This window comes from Ceratotherium simum, chromosome 9, assembly GCF_057802395.1.
Source record: "Ceratotherium simum simum isolate JZ-2026a chromosome 9, ASM5780239v1, whole genome shotgun sequence".
NCBI lineage: Eukaryota > Metazoa > Chordata > Mammalia > Perissodactyla > Rhinocerotidae > Ceratotherium > Ceratotherium simum.
Window position 1 is genome coordinate 57,927,896 of NC_141908.1, and position 20,338 is coordinate 57,948,233.

The 20,338-nt window shown below is 36.5% G+C and overlaps 1 protein-coding gene across 6 annotated transcripts in view; it reads right to left on the reverse strand.

Annotated features, from left to right (window-relative positions):
• SESTD1 (SEC14 and spectrin domain containing 1) overlaps nt 1-20,338 on the reverse strand; it is a 123,332-nt gene that overhangs the window by 88,127 nt on the left and 14,867 nt on the right. For 2 of the 6 annotated variants that reach the window (XM_087435442.1, XM_087435444.1), the window contains 2 exons: nt 5,138-5,264; nt 4,321-4,443 (listed from right to left, as the gene is read on the reverse strand). The exons of the other annotated variants lie outside the window; for them this stretch is intronic. The gene's annotated coding sequence lies outside the window, so the exon portion shown is untranslated. The remainder of the gene's footprint in view (nt 1-4,320; nt 4,444-5,137; nt 5,265-20,338) is intronic. 6 annotated transcript variants of the gene reach the window in all.

The window sequence follows — 20,338 nt, forward strand, 5'->3', positions numbered from 1 at the left end:
ATGCCTTCCACTGAGCTGATCTCAGACTAAATCCAATATTCCAAACATGTAATAGTCTAATGGGTTTGAAAAGAGGTTCAGATGTATTATCAGGTTCCTAATTCCAAATAATTGGCATACAAATTAATTTTTAGCATCCAATTATTTATATGTTGGATACCACACATATATAAAAGAATACTTCTGTTCAAATGAGATAATATACATATAACATGAACTGAGATTTTGGCTCTAAGTGTTTTTATTTATATAATGTAAATATTTGGTACATACCAAATACCACACAGGAAAAAAAGTAAATAATAGTAAAAAAAAAGTTAAAAAATATCTAAGTTAACTAAAAAGATGGAAAACTGCCACAAAATGGAAATTCTTATAGTATTACACAGGCAGAAAGAAGCCAGTGGAACATGTGAGAGAGTTATTTTCCATCAGACTAAAAGTCCCATTTAAAAAAAAAACAATATATATTGTAACATATTTTTTGAGGTAAAACTACAAAAACAATACTGAACATACTGCAAATCTTTTGACTTGTTCAGTAACTGAAATGTCACCTCGCTATCACATGGAAAAAAATAATACAAGGCACATATGGAAAACTACTTATAGAACGCTCACCTCTTTTATCCCTCACGAGAGCAATAACAGCTATCTTTCCCAAGCGAAGACCTCCCCACTGAAACCTCTCTGCCATGGGATTCTGTTCCAAAGAACTGTTCTCCCTGAAAGGCAGTTGACTTCAGTGGTAAAGATCATGGCCTTGGAGCCGAAGTGTGACGCCAAGGTGGCCACTTACTAGCTAGGTGATTTGGGCAATTCCTTTAATTTCTTTTATAGGCATAATCACTGAACCTAACTCACAGCACTGAGGATTAGGTGAGCTTCTGTGTGCACATTGTTTAGTATACTCCAAGATGGTAAGCACTCAATAAACAGCGTCTATTTTTAGTAACTAAATTTTCCTTCCTCCACTAATTACTGATTTACTACCACCGATTCTCCACTGAGGCCATGGCCAAAGCATTCCCACTAAGGTCTTTCTGATCCAACACACAAAAATGGTCACAACATTATTACAAGTAACTTAACACATCCTGGCACTTTTTTATGTTCTAAGAATATTATTTCATCCTCAGAACATACAATTCTATTAATAGCTCCATATTTTTCTGATGAGAAAACTGAGGCACTGAGAAGTTAGGGAATTTGCCCAAAGTCATACAGAACTTAACAGATTTATAAATCACAGACTTGGAACCACAGAGAACATCTACTCCAACTTTTTCATTTTACTGATAAGGAAACTGCCTTAAAAAACATACCACAGATTGAGTGGCTTATAAACAACAGAAATTTATTTCTCATGGTTTTGTTGGGGCTGCTATAACAAAAATTCCATAGAGTGGGTGGCTTATAAATAATAGAAACTTATTTCTCACAGTTCCAGAGGCTGGGAAGTGCAAGATCTAGATGCAGACAGATTCAGTGTCTGGTGAGAGGCCACTTCCTGGTCCACAGACAGAATCTTCTATATGCGTCCTTACATAGCGGAAGGGGCAAGGGAACTCTCTAGGGTCTCTCTTATAAAAATGCTAATTACCTCTCAAGGCCTCACCTCCAAATACCATCACACTGGGGATTAGTTTTCATCAGATGAATCTTGGGGGGGGACCCAAACATTCAATCTAGAGCAGAAACTGAGATCTAGAGATGTGGATTTACTCTCCTAAGGCTGCAGAGCAAGAGAGTAACATGAAACCCAGGCTCCTAAAACCCTGCGCACAGTGCTTCTCTCCACTATATTATGTTGCCACATAATAAAATCAAAATTAAAAACACATGAAGAGCAGAGAGAACCATTATCTCATACATGTTAATAATTTTTTCTAAATAAATATGTCCCCACAAAAACTTACACACAAATGTTCATAGCAGTATTATTCATAACACTCAAGACAGGGAAACAACCCAAATGTCCATCAATTCTGAATGGATAAACTAAACGTGGTACACCCATATAACGGAATACTATTCAGCAATAAAAAGGAATGAGGTGGACCAGCCCCGTGGCTTAGCAGTTGAGTGCACGCGCGGCGCTGCTGGCGGCCTGGGTTCGGATCCCGGGCACGCACTGATGCACTGCTTCTCCTGCCATGCTGAGGCCGCATCCCACATACAGCAACTAGAAGGATGTGCAGCTATGACATACAACTATCTACTGGGGCTTTGGGGAAAAAAAAAAAGTATTAAAAGGAATGAAGTATTGCTAAATAGTACAACATGGGTGAACCTTAAAATATTATACTAGGTAAAAGAAACACAAGGTCACATGTTGTACAATTCCATTCAAATGAAATATCCAAAACAGGCAAATCCATAGAGACAGAAAGTAGATTTGTGGTTGCCTAGGGCCGGGGTCAGTATGGGAAGTGACTAGTAATGAGCACAAGGATTCTTTTTTGGAGTGAATGGAAATGTGAAATCAAATTGTGGTGATAGTTCTGTAAACCTACTAAAAATCACACTGAATTGCACACTTAAAATGGGTGTAAATTTTACCTCAATAGAGATGTCAAAAAATAATTTTAAAAATAAACAACAGAATTGCCCATTTTGTAAATCAGGAAAATCCAGATGAAAATGATGTGCACTTTAAGTACTAAAAAACAAAAACTAAAAATATGTAAGCAATATGCTCCAGAAAGTCTGTAAAATGAATTGCACACCCTGAGCAATTTATCCCCCGACTTCCACTATAATTAGAACATACTGCTATGAAAGAACTTCAGCTGCAAAGACCAATTTCTTTCAAAGCTGTACATTCTGGATGGGGTAAAACAATAAGAAAAACAGACTAAATGGATTAAATAGAGGAAAGAAAGGAGAGTATAAGCAATAATGCGGCTACTACTTTATGTTCATAGATAGATGCCCGAACTCTCTATCATTCTAAATAAATTGGTACTACAAAGGGAACTTAAGATTTGATTTTCATTTTTAACCTATAGGGAGATTTATAAATAAAGGTCTTAGGTATCTCAAAGTTTTCATACCAACACATATAAAGACATCCAAGATTTAATTAAAGATTAAATATTTATTCCTTTCAATGGTATTACATGTTTTAAAACAATTAAATCAAGTTTGCTTTTGAAAAAAGTATAAAATGTGCCTTTGAATTAAAACAACACTAATACTGTTCTGTACTCCCTAAAATCAAAGGCTTAGAGGATCAATGAATGCAAATCACTTTGAAACATCACCTACACTAAGAGGTGAAATCTCAAATTAACTATCTGTATTATACCTCCAAATAAAAATAACAATGACTGACATCACTGAGAATGTTCTATGTATAAAGCAGTACCCTAATCACTTCATGCGCATTATTTCATTTATAACTCACAACAATCCTCTCAGGTTAGAATTACTGTTGTCATCATGTAACAGCTGAGGAAAGTGAGGCTTAGTGAGATGAAGGGAGGTTAATCTGACAAAGGTCATGCAGGTCTTAAGTAGCAAAACTGGCATTTCAACCGAAGGCTGAGTCCAACGCCTAAGTTATCTGACCTCTCATGCTCTTGTTTAACATAGTAACTTTTATTACAATATGAATAATAAAGGTCTTTAACATCTCTCAAATAGAATTGCTCATTTTTTTAGATATAAAGACATTAAGGTTATGTTTGTTAAGAAGAGTATCTTATCTTTTAGTGACATACACTTTAATATTTACAAATGAAATATGCCTGGGACTCACGTCTATAATGGGGAGAGCAGGACATACATGAAATAAGATTGTCCACACGTGATAATTGTTGAAAGAAGATGATAGGTGGGTAAATGTAGTTCATTTTACTATTCTCTCTGCTTTTATATATTTGAAAATGTCCACGATAAAGTTAAGTCTAAATCTTTAAATATACCAATGCTGTAAAAGAGGGAGCTACAATCCTTTAAATTTTTTTTGCATTTGCAATATTTTCTTTATTTCAAAATCAAGAAGAGACAGGAAATAGACTACATCTAATCTGAAAATATTCACACGTTCACCATCATATTCTAAAGCTCTCCACGGAGAAAGATCTGCGTATCTGGGCCCCACGTAAGACTGCTGAGGAGGAGGAGACCAGTTCTAACAAACGCAATACCCACAAGAGAAAAGGCAGCAGCAGCAGGCCGGGGCCCTGCTTTTGCCACTCGGTTGGCACTGGCGACTTCTGTTCCCTCTTTGTGACTGAAGTCACTTTCTCAGCAGTCTCCCTCTCACTCTATCACTATCACCATACAATACGCTTTTTCAAGTGATTAAATTACCAAGAAAAGCAAAGTTTATGTCCACAACTTTATGCCTTCCCTGATGTATGGACAGTCGTAGTTGGTCAGAAGACCAGGCAGATCTCTTAGGTGAAGAATCAATTAAGTATCATATTCTTTGACCTGGAAAAGAGAGTCCAAAAGTTTTACACGTAACATATATTAACACTTAAGAGCACGTTCCAAATTTAATAACAATTTATTTTACCTATATAGTCAATAAAGCCAAAAAAGTTATTTCTGAAATCGAAAGTAGCCGTTGGCTTAGTCGTTTGAATGTGTCTATGTTTGCCTAGGACAACGCCTGGCACATAACCAATGCACAATAAATATTCGTTGAATAAACTCCCTTCTTATTATCCTGCCAGCTTCCTCAGTTAGGTGCCACGGGGCAGAATAATTCGGAAGCAGGAGAAAAAGTAAGGGAAAAACAAGCTTAGACAATTTTAAACTCAACAAAGCACTATTAATAAAGGATGCATTTACTTTGAACAGAATATCAAATTACATAGTTCAGGGACCTTTACTGAAACATCTTGGGACCTGGCCCATCGGGATCACGAATGAAGAGAGGCATTTTATAAAGCCTTCTTTACGCTGAGCCAACTCTAACTTTTGGCTCTAGAAATTGCTTATTTAACTCTACTAACTTTATAGTCTAAGTGAGTTTTCATTATCTATATTTTAACACTTGGAAAAAGCCACTTTTTAACATGAACATTTTTCCGTTTTCTGAAATTAAATCTTCATTTTTATTCCAGTATTCACCATCACCCCCTCCTCCACCTCACTTTCTCACTTTATCATCCACAAATACCTTACAGCTCCAAGATCTTTCTTGCAATATTTAGATGGCTCCTGACGCGAGCACACACATCTCACTTGGCAGATCATGCGATCTGTAGAATCCACAAGAGAACCACAGAGGCGACTTTGGAATTCCTCTGGACAGTCAAAAATAAGTTTTGCATCAATTAAAAAACAATAAGTTTTGCTAGCAAGCATTTCTAATAATTGAGGCAATATCATTTCTGCCTCAACTAATACTATTTCCTAGAAGTGAGACTGCAGCAACAACGATTAGAAAAAATATTTTTTTGTAGGAATACGCAACATACAAAATCAAATTTTTTAAAATGAGAAACTATGGTAATTGTTTACTTTACAAGAAAATGGTTTAAGTTTAAAAGGGCTTTCTTAAAATGGCCACTGCTTCCAGTACAAAGCATACCAGTCAGGCAGGAGGCACCAAGCAGCACCTCCCGATTTCAATGACTTCTGCATTGCTTGTGGAGCCCCTGCCAACAAGCAGAAGCAGCAGGGATCATGATTAAGACCAGAGCCAGACTGACCGAGAGTCAAATCCTAACTCTGTCCCTTATCAGCTGTGCGACCTTAAGCAAGTTGCTTTACCTCTCACCCTGGCTTCAGTACCTTAAGAGGGCCCAGCTGCCTTTCTGTGGAGGGTGATATGGCATAATTCTTTCATTAAATTCTCATTTAGCTTAAGCTCATTACATTGGCTTCAACGTTCAAAATTAAAGGGACTAGAACTAAGACGATCACCCTTTCTGACTCCCTCCCTCATAATCCCTCCCCCTCCCAGGAATCTACATTGGCATCTATCAACCACTGAGGCAAACTGAGAGACACACAATCCTTTCCCCCACAGAAGGAAATAAAGACATCCAACAAACAAACTATATTTTGCTACAGTGACAGAGGAGGGGACTCTTGAATTAGTATTCTCATAAGACCCCCTAAAACATCAGCCCTGCTCCTAGAAATGCAGATGCATAAGCAATCTTCATCTATATAAAACTACTATAAAAAATGAAATCAGAACAACTAAGCTGATGAAAAGTATCCCTCAAAAACAACAGCAAAGCAGAAAACTTGAATAAACATTCCAAACTGAGCTGTATCTCTTTAAACAAGCATTTGGGATATGAAAAAAAACCTTGGATCAGAAATTTAAAACCTAAAAATAGAATCGACAAAAGCAAAAAAAAAAAACTAAAGAAGTGACTAAACTCAGGTAAGAAATAGAAGAAAAAGATAAAATCATATCAGAATTGAAGACTAAATCACAAGGTGCTCAAGAATAAACTCAAATAAAAACTTAATAAAAGATATTGAAGAAAAGTTAAAGAACCAAGAGAATGACAATGAGATACTGAAGTAAAAATAGGCATAGAAAAAGTTTTTGAAATGGAAGATAGGCAAAAAAAGATACATAATTCTGGATAACTGGAGTCCCTGAAAAAACAACAACACTGGAACGGAACTAATATTTATAATCCAAAAAAACTTTTCAGAAACAAAAGACCCAATTCTACATATTAAAAGGATCCAGTAGCTAGCAGGGAAAACTGACTTGCTACAATAAACTCGAGGACATATCCCAGTAAAACTATTAGACTTTACAAATAAAAGGGATAATAAAACCAAGAATTCCAAACAAAAGGATCAAACGACTTAGAAGGGCAAGAAAATTAAGACTGGCATCAGACTTCTCAAAAACAACATATAAAGCAAGGCCACACTGTAAACAAGGAAAGAAAGCATGAACCAAAGATTTTATTTCTGGCCAAGCTGTCCTTCCAGTATGAAGGCTACAGAAAAACAACACTAACAACAAAAATATGACAGAACTCAGGGAGAACTGTGCCCCTGAACTCTTCTTAAGAAATCTACTGGGCCGGCCCTGTGGCTTAGCGGTTAAGTGCACGCGCTCCGCTGCTGGCGGCCCAGGTTCAGATCCTGGGCGCGCACCGATGCACCACTTCTCCGGCCATGCTGAGGCCACGTCCCACATACAGCAACTAGAAGGATGTGCAGCTATGACATACAATTATCTACTGGGGCTTTGGGGGAAAAAAATAAATAAATAAAATTAAAAAAAAAAAAGAAATCTACTAAAAATTGAGCTACATATAACCAGACAGGTGACTGGGAAACTTCAGTAAAGAATGATGGTAAGGATTTAACATATTTAATTATAGAACTAAGAGCAAACAGTTGCAGTTAAGATTTGAACACAAAGTAGATATAATGCAACTAAAAACATAACACGGGGGAAGAGAGAGAAAAAGAAAAATGTAGAATAAACCCACTGATTGTTAAAATAGCAATAGCTAAGAATCAAACCACACCATTAAAATCTAAAATAAAGGGTAGTAGAAAGTTAAATAAGAAAACAAGAAATGGAGGGCATTTAAAAAAGGTATAAGGACACAAGTAGCTACTATAACAATAACAAAAAACAACAAATCCAAAATATCCAAAGAAATTTTTAAAATGGACGTACAAAGCATATCACGAAGAAAAATATAATATAATGCACATACTACACATAACATAAAACAATACAACAGAATAGAGATCAAACTCATATTACACACACATATTACACAAGATTATTCACTGCAGTATTATTTGTAATTGAAAAATACAATTGGAAATAACCTGAATGTCCACAGTGTAAGAGCAGTTGAATAAAGAATCAGTATAGCCACACAACGGAGTGCTATGCAGCTATAAAAATGAATGAAGATCTCTATAAAATAATATAGATATCCAGTATACATTGTTAAGTGGAAAAAGCAAAGTGCAAAAGAACACCCACAGTGTCCTACCTTTTGTGTAGTAAAGAGAGAAAAGAAGAATACATACATTTATATGCTCATTTTGTGCAAGGAGAAACAAAAGAAAGACAAATGAGAAACTTAGAGTAATTGCCTACAGGAAGCAGGGGAGAACGGCAGAAAGGATGGAGGATTGGGAAAGGAGCAGAAGAGATGGAGGGATGCCTAACACTTCTCTGAGTACAGCTTTCTGTACAGTTCTAACTTTTGGAACCATGTTAATATTTCACCTACTCAAAGAAAAACAAGAAGATCAACAAGGATGACAGAAAAAAAAACCCTAAAATAGAAATCAAACAGAAAGAAATAGCTCTAATGGCATTTCAAATGATAAAGGTAACTACACGAAAGGGCGGGGGGAACTAACTCAAGTAACTTTTGAACACAGGATTTTCACGACATATGCTCAGGCTGTAAACAACAACAAACCTGTAACTAAACACTAAATTCCAATAATTTTTTTTTTTTTACAGTGTTAATGATTAGCAATTCTGAATTACTTACTGTATATTCTAAGATTGAGCAAATAAATAAGTAAACTGTGAATAACAGGAGCCAGACTTCTCACTGTCAAACAAGGGAGTTACAAATATGGAAAGGGGGGAAGGAGGCTAGAATGAACCCCACAGTGATAACTGGAATAGGAAAAATGAATACGTACTCATAGTTTTTAATACATATAGATATAGGGGTATGTGTGTGTGTGTGTGTGTGTGTGTATCCCCTAGCTCTGTCCACTGAGAAGGCTCTGATGGTTAATTTTATGTGTCAACTTGACTAGGCCACAGAGTACTGAGATAAATGATTAAACATTATTCTGAATGTTTCTGCAAGGGTGTTTTTGGATGAGATTAACAATTTAATTGGTAGAGTAAAGCAGACTGCCCTCCATATTGTGGGTGGGCCTCATTCAATTAGCTGAAGGCTTGAATAGAACAAAAAGACTGACCCTCCCCTAATAAGAGAGAATTCTCCAGGAAGACTGCCTTTGAACTTAATCTGCAACATCGGCTCTTCCTGCCTGATGGCCTTCAAACATCTGTTCAACGGAACATCAAACATCAGCTCTTCCTGGGTCTTCACCCTGCCAGCCCACCCCACAGACTGGACTTGCCAGCCTCCATAATCACATGAACCAATGCCTTATGATGAATCCCCTTATACATATATCCAATGGTTCTGCTTCTCTGGAGAACCCTAACACAAGAGCCTAAAATCAATGACCTTTCAGTAGTGATGAGCACAAGTCCCTGGATCTCGATTTCCAAATAGTATTCTCACTAAAAAGAATCAGGGATCCTTGAAAAAATGGCAGATTTCAAGGCTGGGTAGAGAAAGTACAAGATGACCCTGGAACATCCTGTTGGCAGAATATAAGGAAGTGCTCAAAGCTTTATGGGTACATGTCAACAGAACACAGAATGATTCAGGTAAGAATTATTACTGTACATTAAAACTAGTGGGAAAAAATTTTTGTAAGAAATACGATGTTTACAGAGTCTCAAATTATCTCCCCAAACCATACTTATTAACTACAAAGAAAAAAAAGTAATTTTTTTTTTTTGAGGAAGATTAGTCCTGAGCTAACATCTGTTGCCAATCCTCCACTTTTTTGCTGAGCAAGACTGGCCCTGGGCTAACATCTGTGCCTATCTTCCCCTACGTTATACAGGACGCCGCCACAGCATGGCTTGAAAAGCAGTGGGAAGGTCAGTGCCCGGTATCCGAACTTAACCGCTACGCCACTGGGCTGGCCCCGAAAGAAAAGCAATTTTACAATGGGGAAACCTGGAGGACACCACCATAACCAAGTGATAAGGATTTACACCACCAGTAACGGAGCAACGAGACCATGGGCCGCCAGCTATGATACACTGATACACTTGTATAGTATTCTAGCCAAAAATGCTAACCTGAATCTAATCAGGAGGAAGCATCGGACAGACCAAATGGTGAAATATTTCTACAAAATAACTGATCTGTCTTCTTAAAAAATGTTGTATCATGAAGCACAAAGAAAGAACAACGAAGTGTTCTGGATTAAAGGAGATTAAAAAGGTATGACAATTAAAACTAACACATGATCCTAGACTGGACCCTATAACGGGGGAAAAAAAGTTTCTCTTTTACTCAAAAGGACATTAGGAAATTTAGCAAAATTTGAATAAAGCCAATATAGTATTGTATCAATATTAATTTTCAGATCTGATGACTGTACTACGGTTATAGTGTAAGAAAATATCCTTGTTTGGGGGGAGATGTGTACTGAAGTATTTAGGAACAAAGGGCCATAATGTCTGTAAATCACTCTCAAATGGTTCAGAAAAAAATAATATTTATTTATTGCTTTATGAAAAGCAAATGTGGCAAAAAGTTAACATTTTGGGAATCTAGAGTCAAGGGTATATGGGACTTCTTTGAATTATTTTTGCAACTTTCCTGTGAGTCTGAAATTATTTCAAAATTTCAAAATTAGGTAAAATTACAATAGCATTTGATAATAAGCTCTCCTACATTATTCCCCAACCCCCCACACATATAAAAACCAAAGCCAAATACCTAAGAGAGAGATTTTCAAGTCATTCTTTTCCTATATCTCTATACAAATGGTCACATAACCTGCTGACTCGATCCTCCTTTCTTCAACAGCACTACTGACTCCGTTATTGTACAATCTCTGAAAGATTTTTCTGACTCCAGACTCTCCTCTTTCACACATTTGCGAAATTAACCACCTCACTGCTCTACTTTAAAATCCTGAATGGTCCTCCATGGCCAACTCTTCTTACAAGACTTAAGTCTTTTCCAGATCATGCCCCTGCCTCTCTCTCTCTCTTTACTTCATGTCCTTCTCATCAGCAAGAAACCAAGTGCAGTTCTCTGAACCCACAATGCTGTTTCATTGTTTGTGCTCTGGCATATGCTGCTATCTCTGCTGAAATACTCTTATCTACTTAGTGAAAGAAATTCCTATTTATTCTTTAAACTTTACCTTAGCTTCACCTTCTTGGTGAAACCTTCTGACACAACACTCAGAGGATAAGTAACCATTTTCTCCCTCCTTAGCGCTACTGTTTTATCTTACACCATCTCAATTACACGCATCACACAGTGTAACTATCTCCCACTCTAAGGGGAATGGGGATTCACCGACAGAAGGACCCAAGTCATATTTATTTGTTGAATTACTTAGAATACAATAGGGCCTCAAATAGTGTGAATCATTATACACACACACATACTATATGAGCATATAGTAAAGGGTGGAAAAACGTTAAGAAAGCCTCAATCCACATGTTGAAAAGTAAAACCTAACAAAATGAAAAAACAATTTTAAGACTAATACACATTTCACAAGGGAAATGACATATGATTTTGCTTGTTTAATATGTTAGAACAAGTCCTAGACTTAAATTTTTTGCAATCTGATGTAGCTTTTCAATTTTTATTTTCCATAGTTTGATAATTAAGAACACTTTGTTGGTCATAGGCTTTTAAATCATAAACTGGAACTAAAATAAATTTATGTACTGGAAATAATACAAAACCAAACATAGTTTTACTTTATAATACTTAAAGTACAAGAATCAGTTTTTTGGTCAAAGTGCTTTAAAAGCAATAATTCCTGATTTAAACTAAATTTTATAAAAAATCTAATCACTGCTTTATCTTATTTTCCTCATCTAAAACTAAGCCAATTATATAATCTTCTATCAGAAAAAAGTTTAAAGGAAAATATTACAAATGTTACCCCTGCCCTTCTTTCCAATATACGCATTACAGGGATAAGTAAAATTATTTTCTAATCTTAAGAAAGAGATCCTTAAATTATTAATAACACAACAGTCCATGTGAAAGCTTCCATGAAGAAAATGCTATCACATACAAATATGCAAGATGGTAACTACAGAAATTAGCCCTGTCACTGATGTCTTTTTTACCTCATGTGACCTCCTGGTCTGATGGCTTTCTGAGGATCACTTTGCCTTAGACTTTTTGAGGGACCAAGCATCTGACCCTTGTTTACCTGGCCCTGTCTATATGTTTCTTTCATAGCCTGTATTCCCAAGCATAAAATTTAGCATCTATCAAAAGCATATGCTCCAGAAGGTCATGGACTGAGCCAATTTTACTTTCTATTGTATGTCTGCCCCTTCCCTACAAGTGCCAAGTACAGTGTCTACAGCAGAGAAGGAATACAAGACAATAAATATAAGACAAATGGCTGAGTTAGTTGGGAGATATTTTAGGTGATAATTTTTATAAGGATTTAGTTTATTTTCTTTTGAAATAAAGTGATTATTTTCCAGAATAAGCACTGGTAATCAGACACGTGTGCCAAAAATGGCAACAGGCCTACTTTTAGTAGCATAAAGGGTAACTGCCAAATTTCTCCTCACTGTTTGGGAGCACAGAGACTTCCTCTGCCCCTGCTCACCACAGACAGAGTCCACGGGAGGTGGCAGCTTTATCTCTTGCCAGAAGGACAGAGATACAACCAAGGTGTACAAATTTTGAAATTAATCTATAAATATAATGATACTAATAAACCCCAAGGAAACTGCTGACATAATGAAAACTAATGCCTTCTCTTGATCTTCCCTTAGAAATCCTATGATCATTAATTAAATCCTTCCAAATTCTTAGATTCCACAAAAATACATATTAAATAAAACATTATACTTATACATACACTACATTTAGAAAAACAGAAAATTTAACAAGTAATTTGACAATGATCTAATAACTTTCTCACCATCATTCATTAAAATTAACTTAATATAAAGTATCAGTTCTTTTGAAGTAGTCCCCTCAGTCATGCCAGCTTCTATCTGAAACTAGAAACTTATTACTTAATAAATTACTAACTGTAGGAAAAAAGTCAGTGTCATTTTAAAATTCTTTGTGTATTTTGCTTATAAAGGTCATATATAATAAACCAAACCAAACGAGTGTCCCTAATATAAAGAACAAACTAGAGCACCTAATTTCTTCTTCCTTGGAGGACAGGCTTTGTTGTCACAAAAGTTAATTGAATTCTTGTCTTTGATCCTATTTTTTTCTCTACGTTCTCTATTACTTGATCTCTTTTTTCTTCCTCTGACTTGCCCTTCTTTCCTTAGCCCTAACCACTTTTATTATTAAAACTAAGTCCTGTCAACCTCAAGTTAAATACACTAACTACTTAGATGCCAAATGTCTACACCAATTTTATCAAAAGACATTGAAGAGTGCCATACTTACTAGTCACTGCCAATGTTTGATTCTTCTGCTCTAGAAGAAAATTCCTTGTTTACAATTAGTTAAGATATTATATTCTTACTATCTTAGTGTTTGACCAAAAAATAACTCAAAGTCAGGTTAATACTGTTAATTTAACAAAAAACTATAGTTTAAATAGACTAAATAAAAAGATGCTATATTATTTGCACTGTTCCTACAATCATCTTAAAAAAATCAATAGCTAATTAAAAAAAACCTTTGAAAGAATAATCTTAGCCTTAGTAATTTTAAGGGCCTAAAGAAATGTTTTCACAGTATGTTGTCTTCCCTTTGCAAACCAGATCATATTTCGTATAATGCTTCACACTACAATCACACGGGCTAGTCATTTGCAGGATGTACAACAGGGTTTTAAAAAATCTGCTAAGGTAAAAACTTTGAAAGACAAAGTTCAAAGCTGCATAGCTGGAAGCATTCTAGGACAGAACCTTAAACGTGACTGAAATCACTGGTGTTTATTTACATTTTTTGATAGTCTAATTGTAGACCAGCGGTTCTCAACCTGGCTACATATTAGAATCACACGCGGAGCTTTTGAAAACTATCCACTCCAGGCTAACTGAATCAGAATCTCTGGGGTTTGGACCTGGGCATAGGAATTGCTTCCAAGTCCCCAGCTGACCATAATGTACAGCTAGGATTCAAAACCATTGTCCATGTCTTTACACTTATTAACACAGACTAAAATATTAAGGTATCATTTAGCACCAGTAACATTTTATTCTTAAAGAACCATCATTCGACCATATGTAAATCTTTAAATTATCTAGCAGTATTCCAATATTTAAGTCCATTATTCAACAAGGAGTAGGTCCTCCACAATTGTTTGGTGATGCAGATATTTTAACAAGTAAAATTATAATGATTACCTTTAGAAGGAATATGGGATTATAATAGTGCAGAATATATTATTTTGACATTTTACAATAATTCCAGCTTTAAATCCTCCAAAACAAATGATGATGCAGTCAAATAACCTAATAGAGCTTGCAAGCTACAAGGTGATGGGAACTATAGCCTTGAGATGAAGGATTACAGCATTTCAGGCAGACAAACAAACTGATCAAGGCCATGGTATGGAGCCAGCAGAAGTGCAAAATCTGTCTAGAACACTCAGTATGACAGTGTGATGGAGACAAACAGGAGTAGTTGGAAATGGGGAGAAAAGCTAAGATTGTGTATAGCTTGAGAAGGTCTCTCAGTGACAGACTAAGAAACTTAGACATTAGTCTACAGGCAATGGAGAGTCACCGGAGGTTTTTTAAAAAGGAATGACAGGATGTTCCACTTCTGAGAAGATAGAGTAAACGTACTTTATCCTATTCCTCCCACTAAGTGCAACTGAAAACCCTAGACATTACACATAAAACAAATATAAGAAGTCTGTGAAAGGTGGAGAGAGGAAGTCCAATTGGCTAGGGACCTCAGGACCCAAGGAACAACTCAGTGGTGAGTTCCCTGGGTTTTCTTTTTGCTTCTTGTATCTCAGACTTGCAGCTGAAAAGCTGGCAACCTGGAAAGACCAATAGGCAAAGACAAAAAGGCCCCAACAAAAGCCTTTAGCTAAATGACCAGGAAGGGCAGTCTAGCAAGACAGAAAACTTTTAGACAATAACTGTGCAACTCCAGCCAAACATTACACAAAAAACTGTGACCCCGCCCCCACTAATACCAGCAAAGGCTGAATGGGAAGCCTAAACTTTCACCCTCACCAAGTATATAATAAGGCACACCAATACCCTCAGCAGGGTCGTGTCACAGAAGGCCAAGCAGGGATCCAAGACTTGCATCTGATAATGAGCTCCCACCTTCCAGAACCGCCCCCATCCCTGCTGTGTCAGTAGAGACCACATGGAAAGCTGTTAAGAATTATCTGACAAACATTTTAAAGCAGCCAGAATAAAAATGCTTCAAGGAGCAATTATGAACATGCTTGAAACAAATGAAAACACAGAAACCCTCAACAAAGAAACAGAAAAATCTCAGCAAAGAAACAGAAGGTATAAAGAAGAACCAAATGGAAATTTTACAACTGAAAAGTACAATAACAATTAAAAAGCTCGGTAGGGGGCCGGCCTGGTGGTGGAGCGGTTAAGTTCTCACGCTCTGCTTCAGCAGCCCAGGGTTCGCTGGTTTGGATCCTGTGTGCACACCTACTCACCGCTCATCAAGCTATGCTAAGGTGGTGTCCCACACAGAAGAGCTACAACTCTACAACTATGATACACAACAATGTACTAGAGCTTTGGGGAGAAAAAAGAAAAGGAGGGAGATTGGCAACAGAGGTTAGCGCAGGGCCAATCTTCCTAAATAAAAACAAAAAGCTCAGTAGATGGACTCAAAGCAGAACCGTGGAGAGAGAGGAAAGAATCAGTGAACCAGAAGATAGAGAACAGAAATCTCCCAATCTTTTTTTTTGTGTGTGTGAGGAAGATCAGCCCTGAGCTAACATCCATGCTAATCCTCCTCTTTTTGCTGAGGAAGACCCACTCTGAGCTAACATCTATTGCCAATCCTCCTCCTTTTTTTCCCCAAAACCCCAATAGATAGTTGTATGTTATAGTTGCACATCCTTCTAGTTGCTGTACGTGGGACGCAGCCTCAGCATGGCCAGAGAAGCGGTGCATCGGTGCGCGCCCAGGCTCGGAACCCAGGCCACCAGTAGTGGAGAGCATGCACTTAACCGCTAAGCCACGGGGCCGGCCCGAAATTTCCCAATCTTAATAACAGGAAAAAAATAGACAAAAACAAATGAAGAGATCTTCAGGGACCTGTGGGACTACAACAAAACATCTAACATTTATGTCACTAGAGTCCCAAAAGTAAAAGAGAAAGGGAGTGGGGGAGACTGAAAAAGTACTTAAAGAAATATGGCAAGAGACATAAAGCTACAGGTTCAAGAAGCTGAGTGAACCCTAAACTGGATAAACCCAAAAATATCTATGTCAAGTCACATCATAACTAAACTTCTGAAAACTAAAGACAAGAAAGCATTCAGACAAAAACAAAACTTTACCCACAGGGGGAAAAAACAACTCAAATGACAGTGATTTCTCATCAAAAACCATGGAGGCCAGAAGGAAGTGGCCCAATATAATTCAAGTGCTGAAAGAAAAGACTGTCAACCCAGAATCCTGTACTCAGCAAAAATATCCTTCAGTCATGAGCAGGAAATCAAGACCTTCTCAGATGAAGAAAAACTAAGCAAATTTTTCATCCACAGACATACCCTAAAATAAGTTCTCTAAACAGAAAAAACAAATGATAAAAGAAGAAACTTTTTGAGTATCAGGAAAGAAAAAAGAAAAGCGTAAGCAAAACTATGGGTAAACACAATAGGCTTTCTTTGTCCTCTTGAGTTTTCTAAATTATGTTTGACAGTTGAAGCAAAAGTTGTAACTGTCTGATGTGATTCTAAACGTACATACAGGAAACATTTTAAGACAATTATAAAGAGGGAAGGGTAAACGGACATAAAGGGAGATAAGGTTTCTATACTTCACTCAAACTGGTAAAATAATGACAACAGTAGACTGTAATAAGTAACGTATACATAATGTAATACCTATAGCAGACACCAAAAAAGATATACAAAGAGATACATCTAAAACACAACAGATAAATCAAAATGGAATTCTAAAATATGCTCAAGTAACCCACAGGAAGAAAAGAAAAACAGAAAACAAAAAATAAAATGGTACACTTAAGCCCTAACACATCTACAACTACATTAAATATAAAGTCTAAATTCATTAAGTCTAATTAACAGAGTGAGTTAAAAATCATGACCCAACTATATGATGTCTACAAGAAACTCACTTCAAAAATAACTATAAAGGCACGGTGAAGGCAAAGGATGGAAAAAGATAAATCACGTAAACATTAACCAAAGGAAAGTAGGAGCAGTTATATTGATGTCAGATAAAGTAGACTTCAGAGCAAAGAAAATTATCAGAGACAGAGAGGTATCTTATAGAACGATAAAAGGGTCAATCTATCAAGGCATAGCAATTCTAAACACACAGATGCCAAATGACAGAGCTAAAAAATATGTGAAGCAAAAACTGAAGGAACTGAAAGGATAGACAAATCCACAATCACGGCTGGAGCCTTCAACATCCCTCTCTCGACAAGTGACAGAACAACTAGACAGAAGTCAGCAAGGATATACAACTCAACAACACTGTCAACCAACAGGATCTACAGGATCTAGTCAACATTTATAGAACACTCTACCAAACTACATCAGAATATGTATTTCTTTCTTTAATGCCCACGGAACATATAAGACAGATCACACCAACATAAACCCTGGGCCATAAAGCACACCTCAACAAATTTAAAATAACTGAAATCACACAGAGTATCTTCTCTGACCACAACAGAATCAAACTAGAATTCAATAATGGAAAGATAAAAGGAAAATCTTCAGCCACTTGGAAACTAAGTAATACACTTCTAAATACCCCATGGGTCAAATAGGAAGTCTCAAGGGAAATTTAAAAAAACACACCGAGGGGCCGACCCGGTGGTGTATCGGTTAAGTTCGAACGTTCCACTTCAGTGGCCCGGGGTTCACCAGTTCGGATCCTGGGCATGCACCTACTCACCCACCGCTCATCAAACCATGCTGAGGCGGCAACCCACATAGAAGAACTAGAAAGACCTATAACTAGGATGTACAACTATGTACTGGGGCTTTGAGGAGGAAAAAAAAAAAGAAAAAAGAGGAAGATCAGCAACAGATATTAGCTCAGGGCCAATCTTCCTTAAAAAAAAAAAAATACACTGAACTGAATCAAAATAAAAATACCATGTATGAATGAAAATAAAAATACAAGGTATTAAAAAATACGGAACACAGTCAAAGCAGTGAAAGGAAACTCATAACACTAAATGCATACACTAGAAGAGGAAAAAATCTCAAATCAATAATTTAAGCTTCTACCTTAAGAGAAGAGGGAAAAATCCAAAGCTAGCAGGAGAAAAAAGGAGCAAAGAAAAAAAAAGAGAAAACACATATTACCAATATTAGGAATGAAACAAGAATATCACTACAGCCTGCAGACAGCAAAAGAATAAGGGAATACAACTCCACCTCTACACACTTTGATTCAACAACTCAGACTGAACGGGCCACTTCTTCAAAAACACAAATTACCATAAATCACTTGATATAAAACAGATAATATGAATAACTCTTTAAAGGTTACCAAGGAAAATGAATTTATAATTTATAAAGCTCAAAAAAAAAGAAAAATTCTCTGAGCCCACGTGGTTTTCAGCAGAGAAGTCTACCAAATGTTTAGAGAGAAATTAATATCAACTCTACATAATCTATTCCAGAGATAAGAAGAAGAGGGAACACTTCCCAATTTATTTTATGAAGACAGTATTACCCTGATACCAAAACTAGACAAAGACATGAATATAAATGTAAGAATCCCTAATGAAACAGTAGCAATAGTATTCAGCAATATACAAACAGATGATACAAAATGATCAAGTGGGGTTTATTCCAGGGATGCAAAGCCAGTTCAAAACTTGAAAATCAATCAATGTAATCCACCATATTACCAAACTAAAGGAGAAAAATCACATAATCATACTAATTGTTGCAGAAAATACAATTGGCAAAACAATACTCAATTGTGATAAAAACTCTTAGAAAACTATGAATAGAGGGGAACTCCCTCAACCTGATAAAGAGCTTGTATAAAAAAAAACTTACAGCTAACATTATACTTAATAGTGAAAGACTGAATGCTTTTCCCTAAAATGAGGAACAAGGCAAGTATGCCTAGTCTCTCCAATCTTATTCGACATAGTGCTCCAAGTTCTAATCAATGCAATAAGACATGAAAAAGAAACGGGGGCATACAGATCAAAAGGGAAGAAATAAGTTTGCCCCTCTTTGCAGATGATATAACTGTCTATGTAGGAAATCCCAAGGAATCTATCAAAAAATTCCTAGAACTAATAAATGAGTTCAGCAAGGTTGCAGGATACAACATAACACACAAAAATCAATTGTATTTCTATATACTAACAATGAACATGTAAACACTGAAATACAACACCATTTATAACCACTCCAAAAATGGAATACTTAGGTATAAATCTAACAAAACATGTACAATACTTCCATGCTGAAAACTACAAAACGCTGATGAGAGAAATCAAAGACCTATAAAAAATGGAGAAACATACAATGTCCATGGATTGGAAGACTCAATATAGTAAAGACGTCAATTCTCCCCAAATCGATACATGGGTTTCATGCAATTCCTAGCAAAATCCCTGCCATCAAGATTCTTTGTGGATATAGACAAGATTATTCTAAAATTTATATAGAAAAGCAAAGAAACTAGAATAGTTAATGTAATTTTGGAAAAGAATGAAGTAGGAGGAATCAATCTACCAGATTTCAAGACTTATTATATACCTATAGTAATCAACACTGTGGCACTGGTAAAGGGATAAACACATAGATCAATGGAACAGAGAAGAGAACCCAGAAATAAAACACAAATATGCCCAATTGTTTGACAAAGGTACAAAAACAATTCAATGGAGAAAAATTGCATTTCCCACAAATGGTGCTGGAGCGCCTAGATATCCATAGGCAAAAATAATGAACTTTGATCATATCTTATATAAAAATTAATTCAAAAGGGATCATGGACTTCAATGTAAAATAGAAAACTGTAAAACTTTTAGAAAAAAGATTTCTAAAACTTTAGGACTCAATTTTCAGGATCTAAAACTAGGCTAGACTTGACACCAAAAGCACAACCCATGAAAGGAAAAACTGAAAATTTGGACGTCATCAAAATTAAAAATTTTGCTCTGTGAGGGCTGGCCCCGTGGCTTAGAGGTTAAGTACATGCGCTCCGCTACTGGCGGCCCGGGGTTCGGATCCCGGGCGCGCACCGACGCACCGCTTCTCCGGCCATGCTGAGGCTGCGTCCCACATACAGCAACTGGAAGGATGTGCAACTATGACATACAACTATCTACTGGGGCTTTGGGGGAAAAATAAATAAATAAAATTATTAAAAAAAAAAAAAAAATTTTGCTCTGTGAAA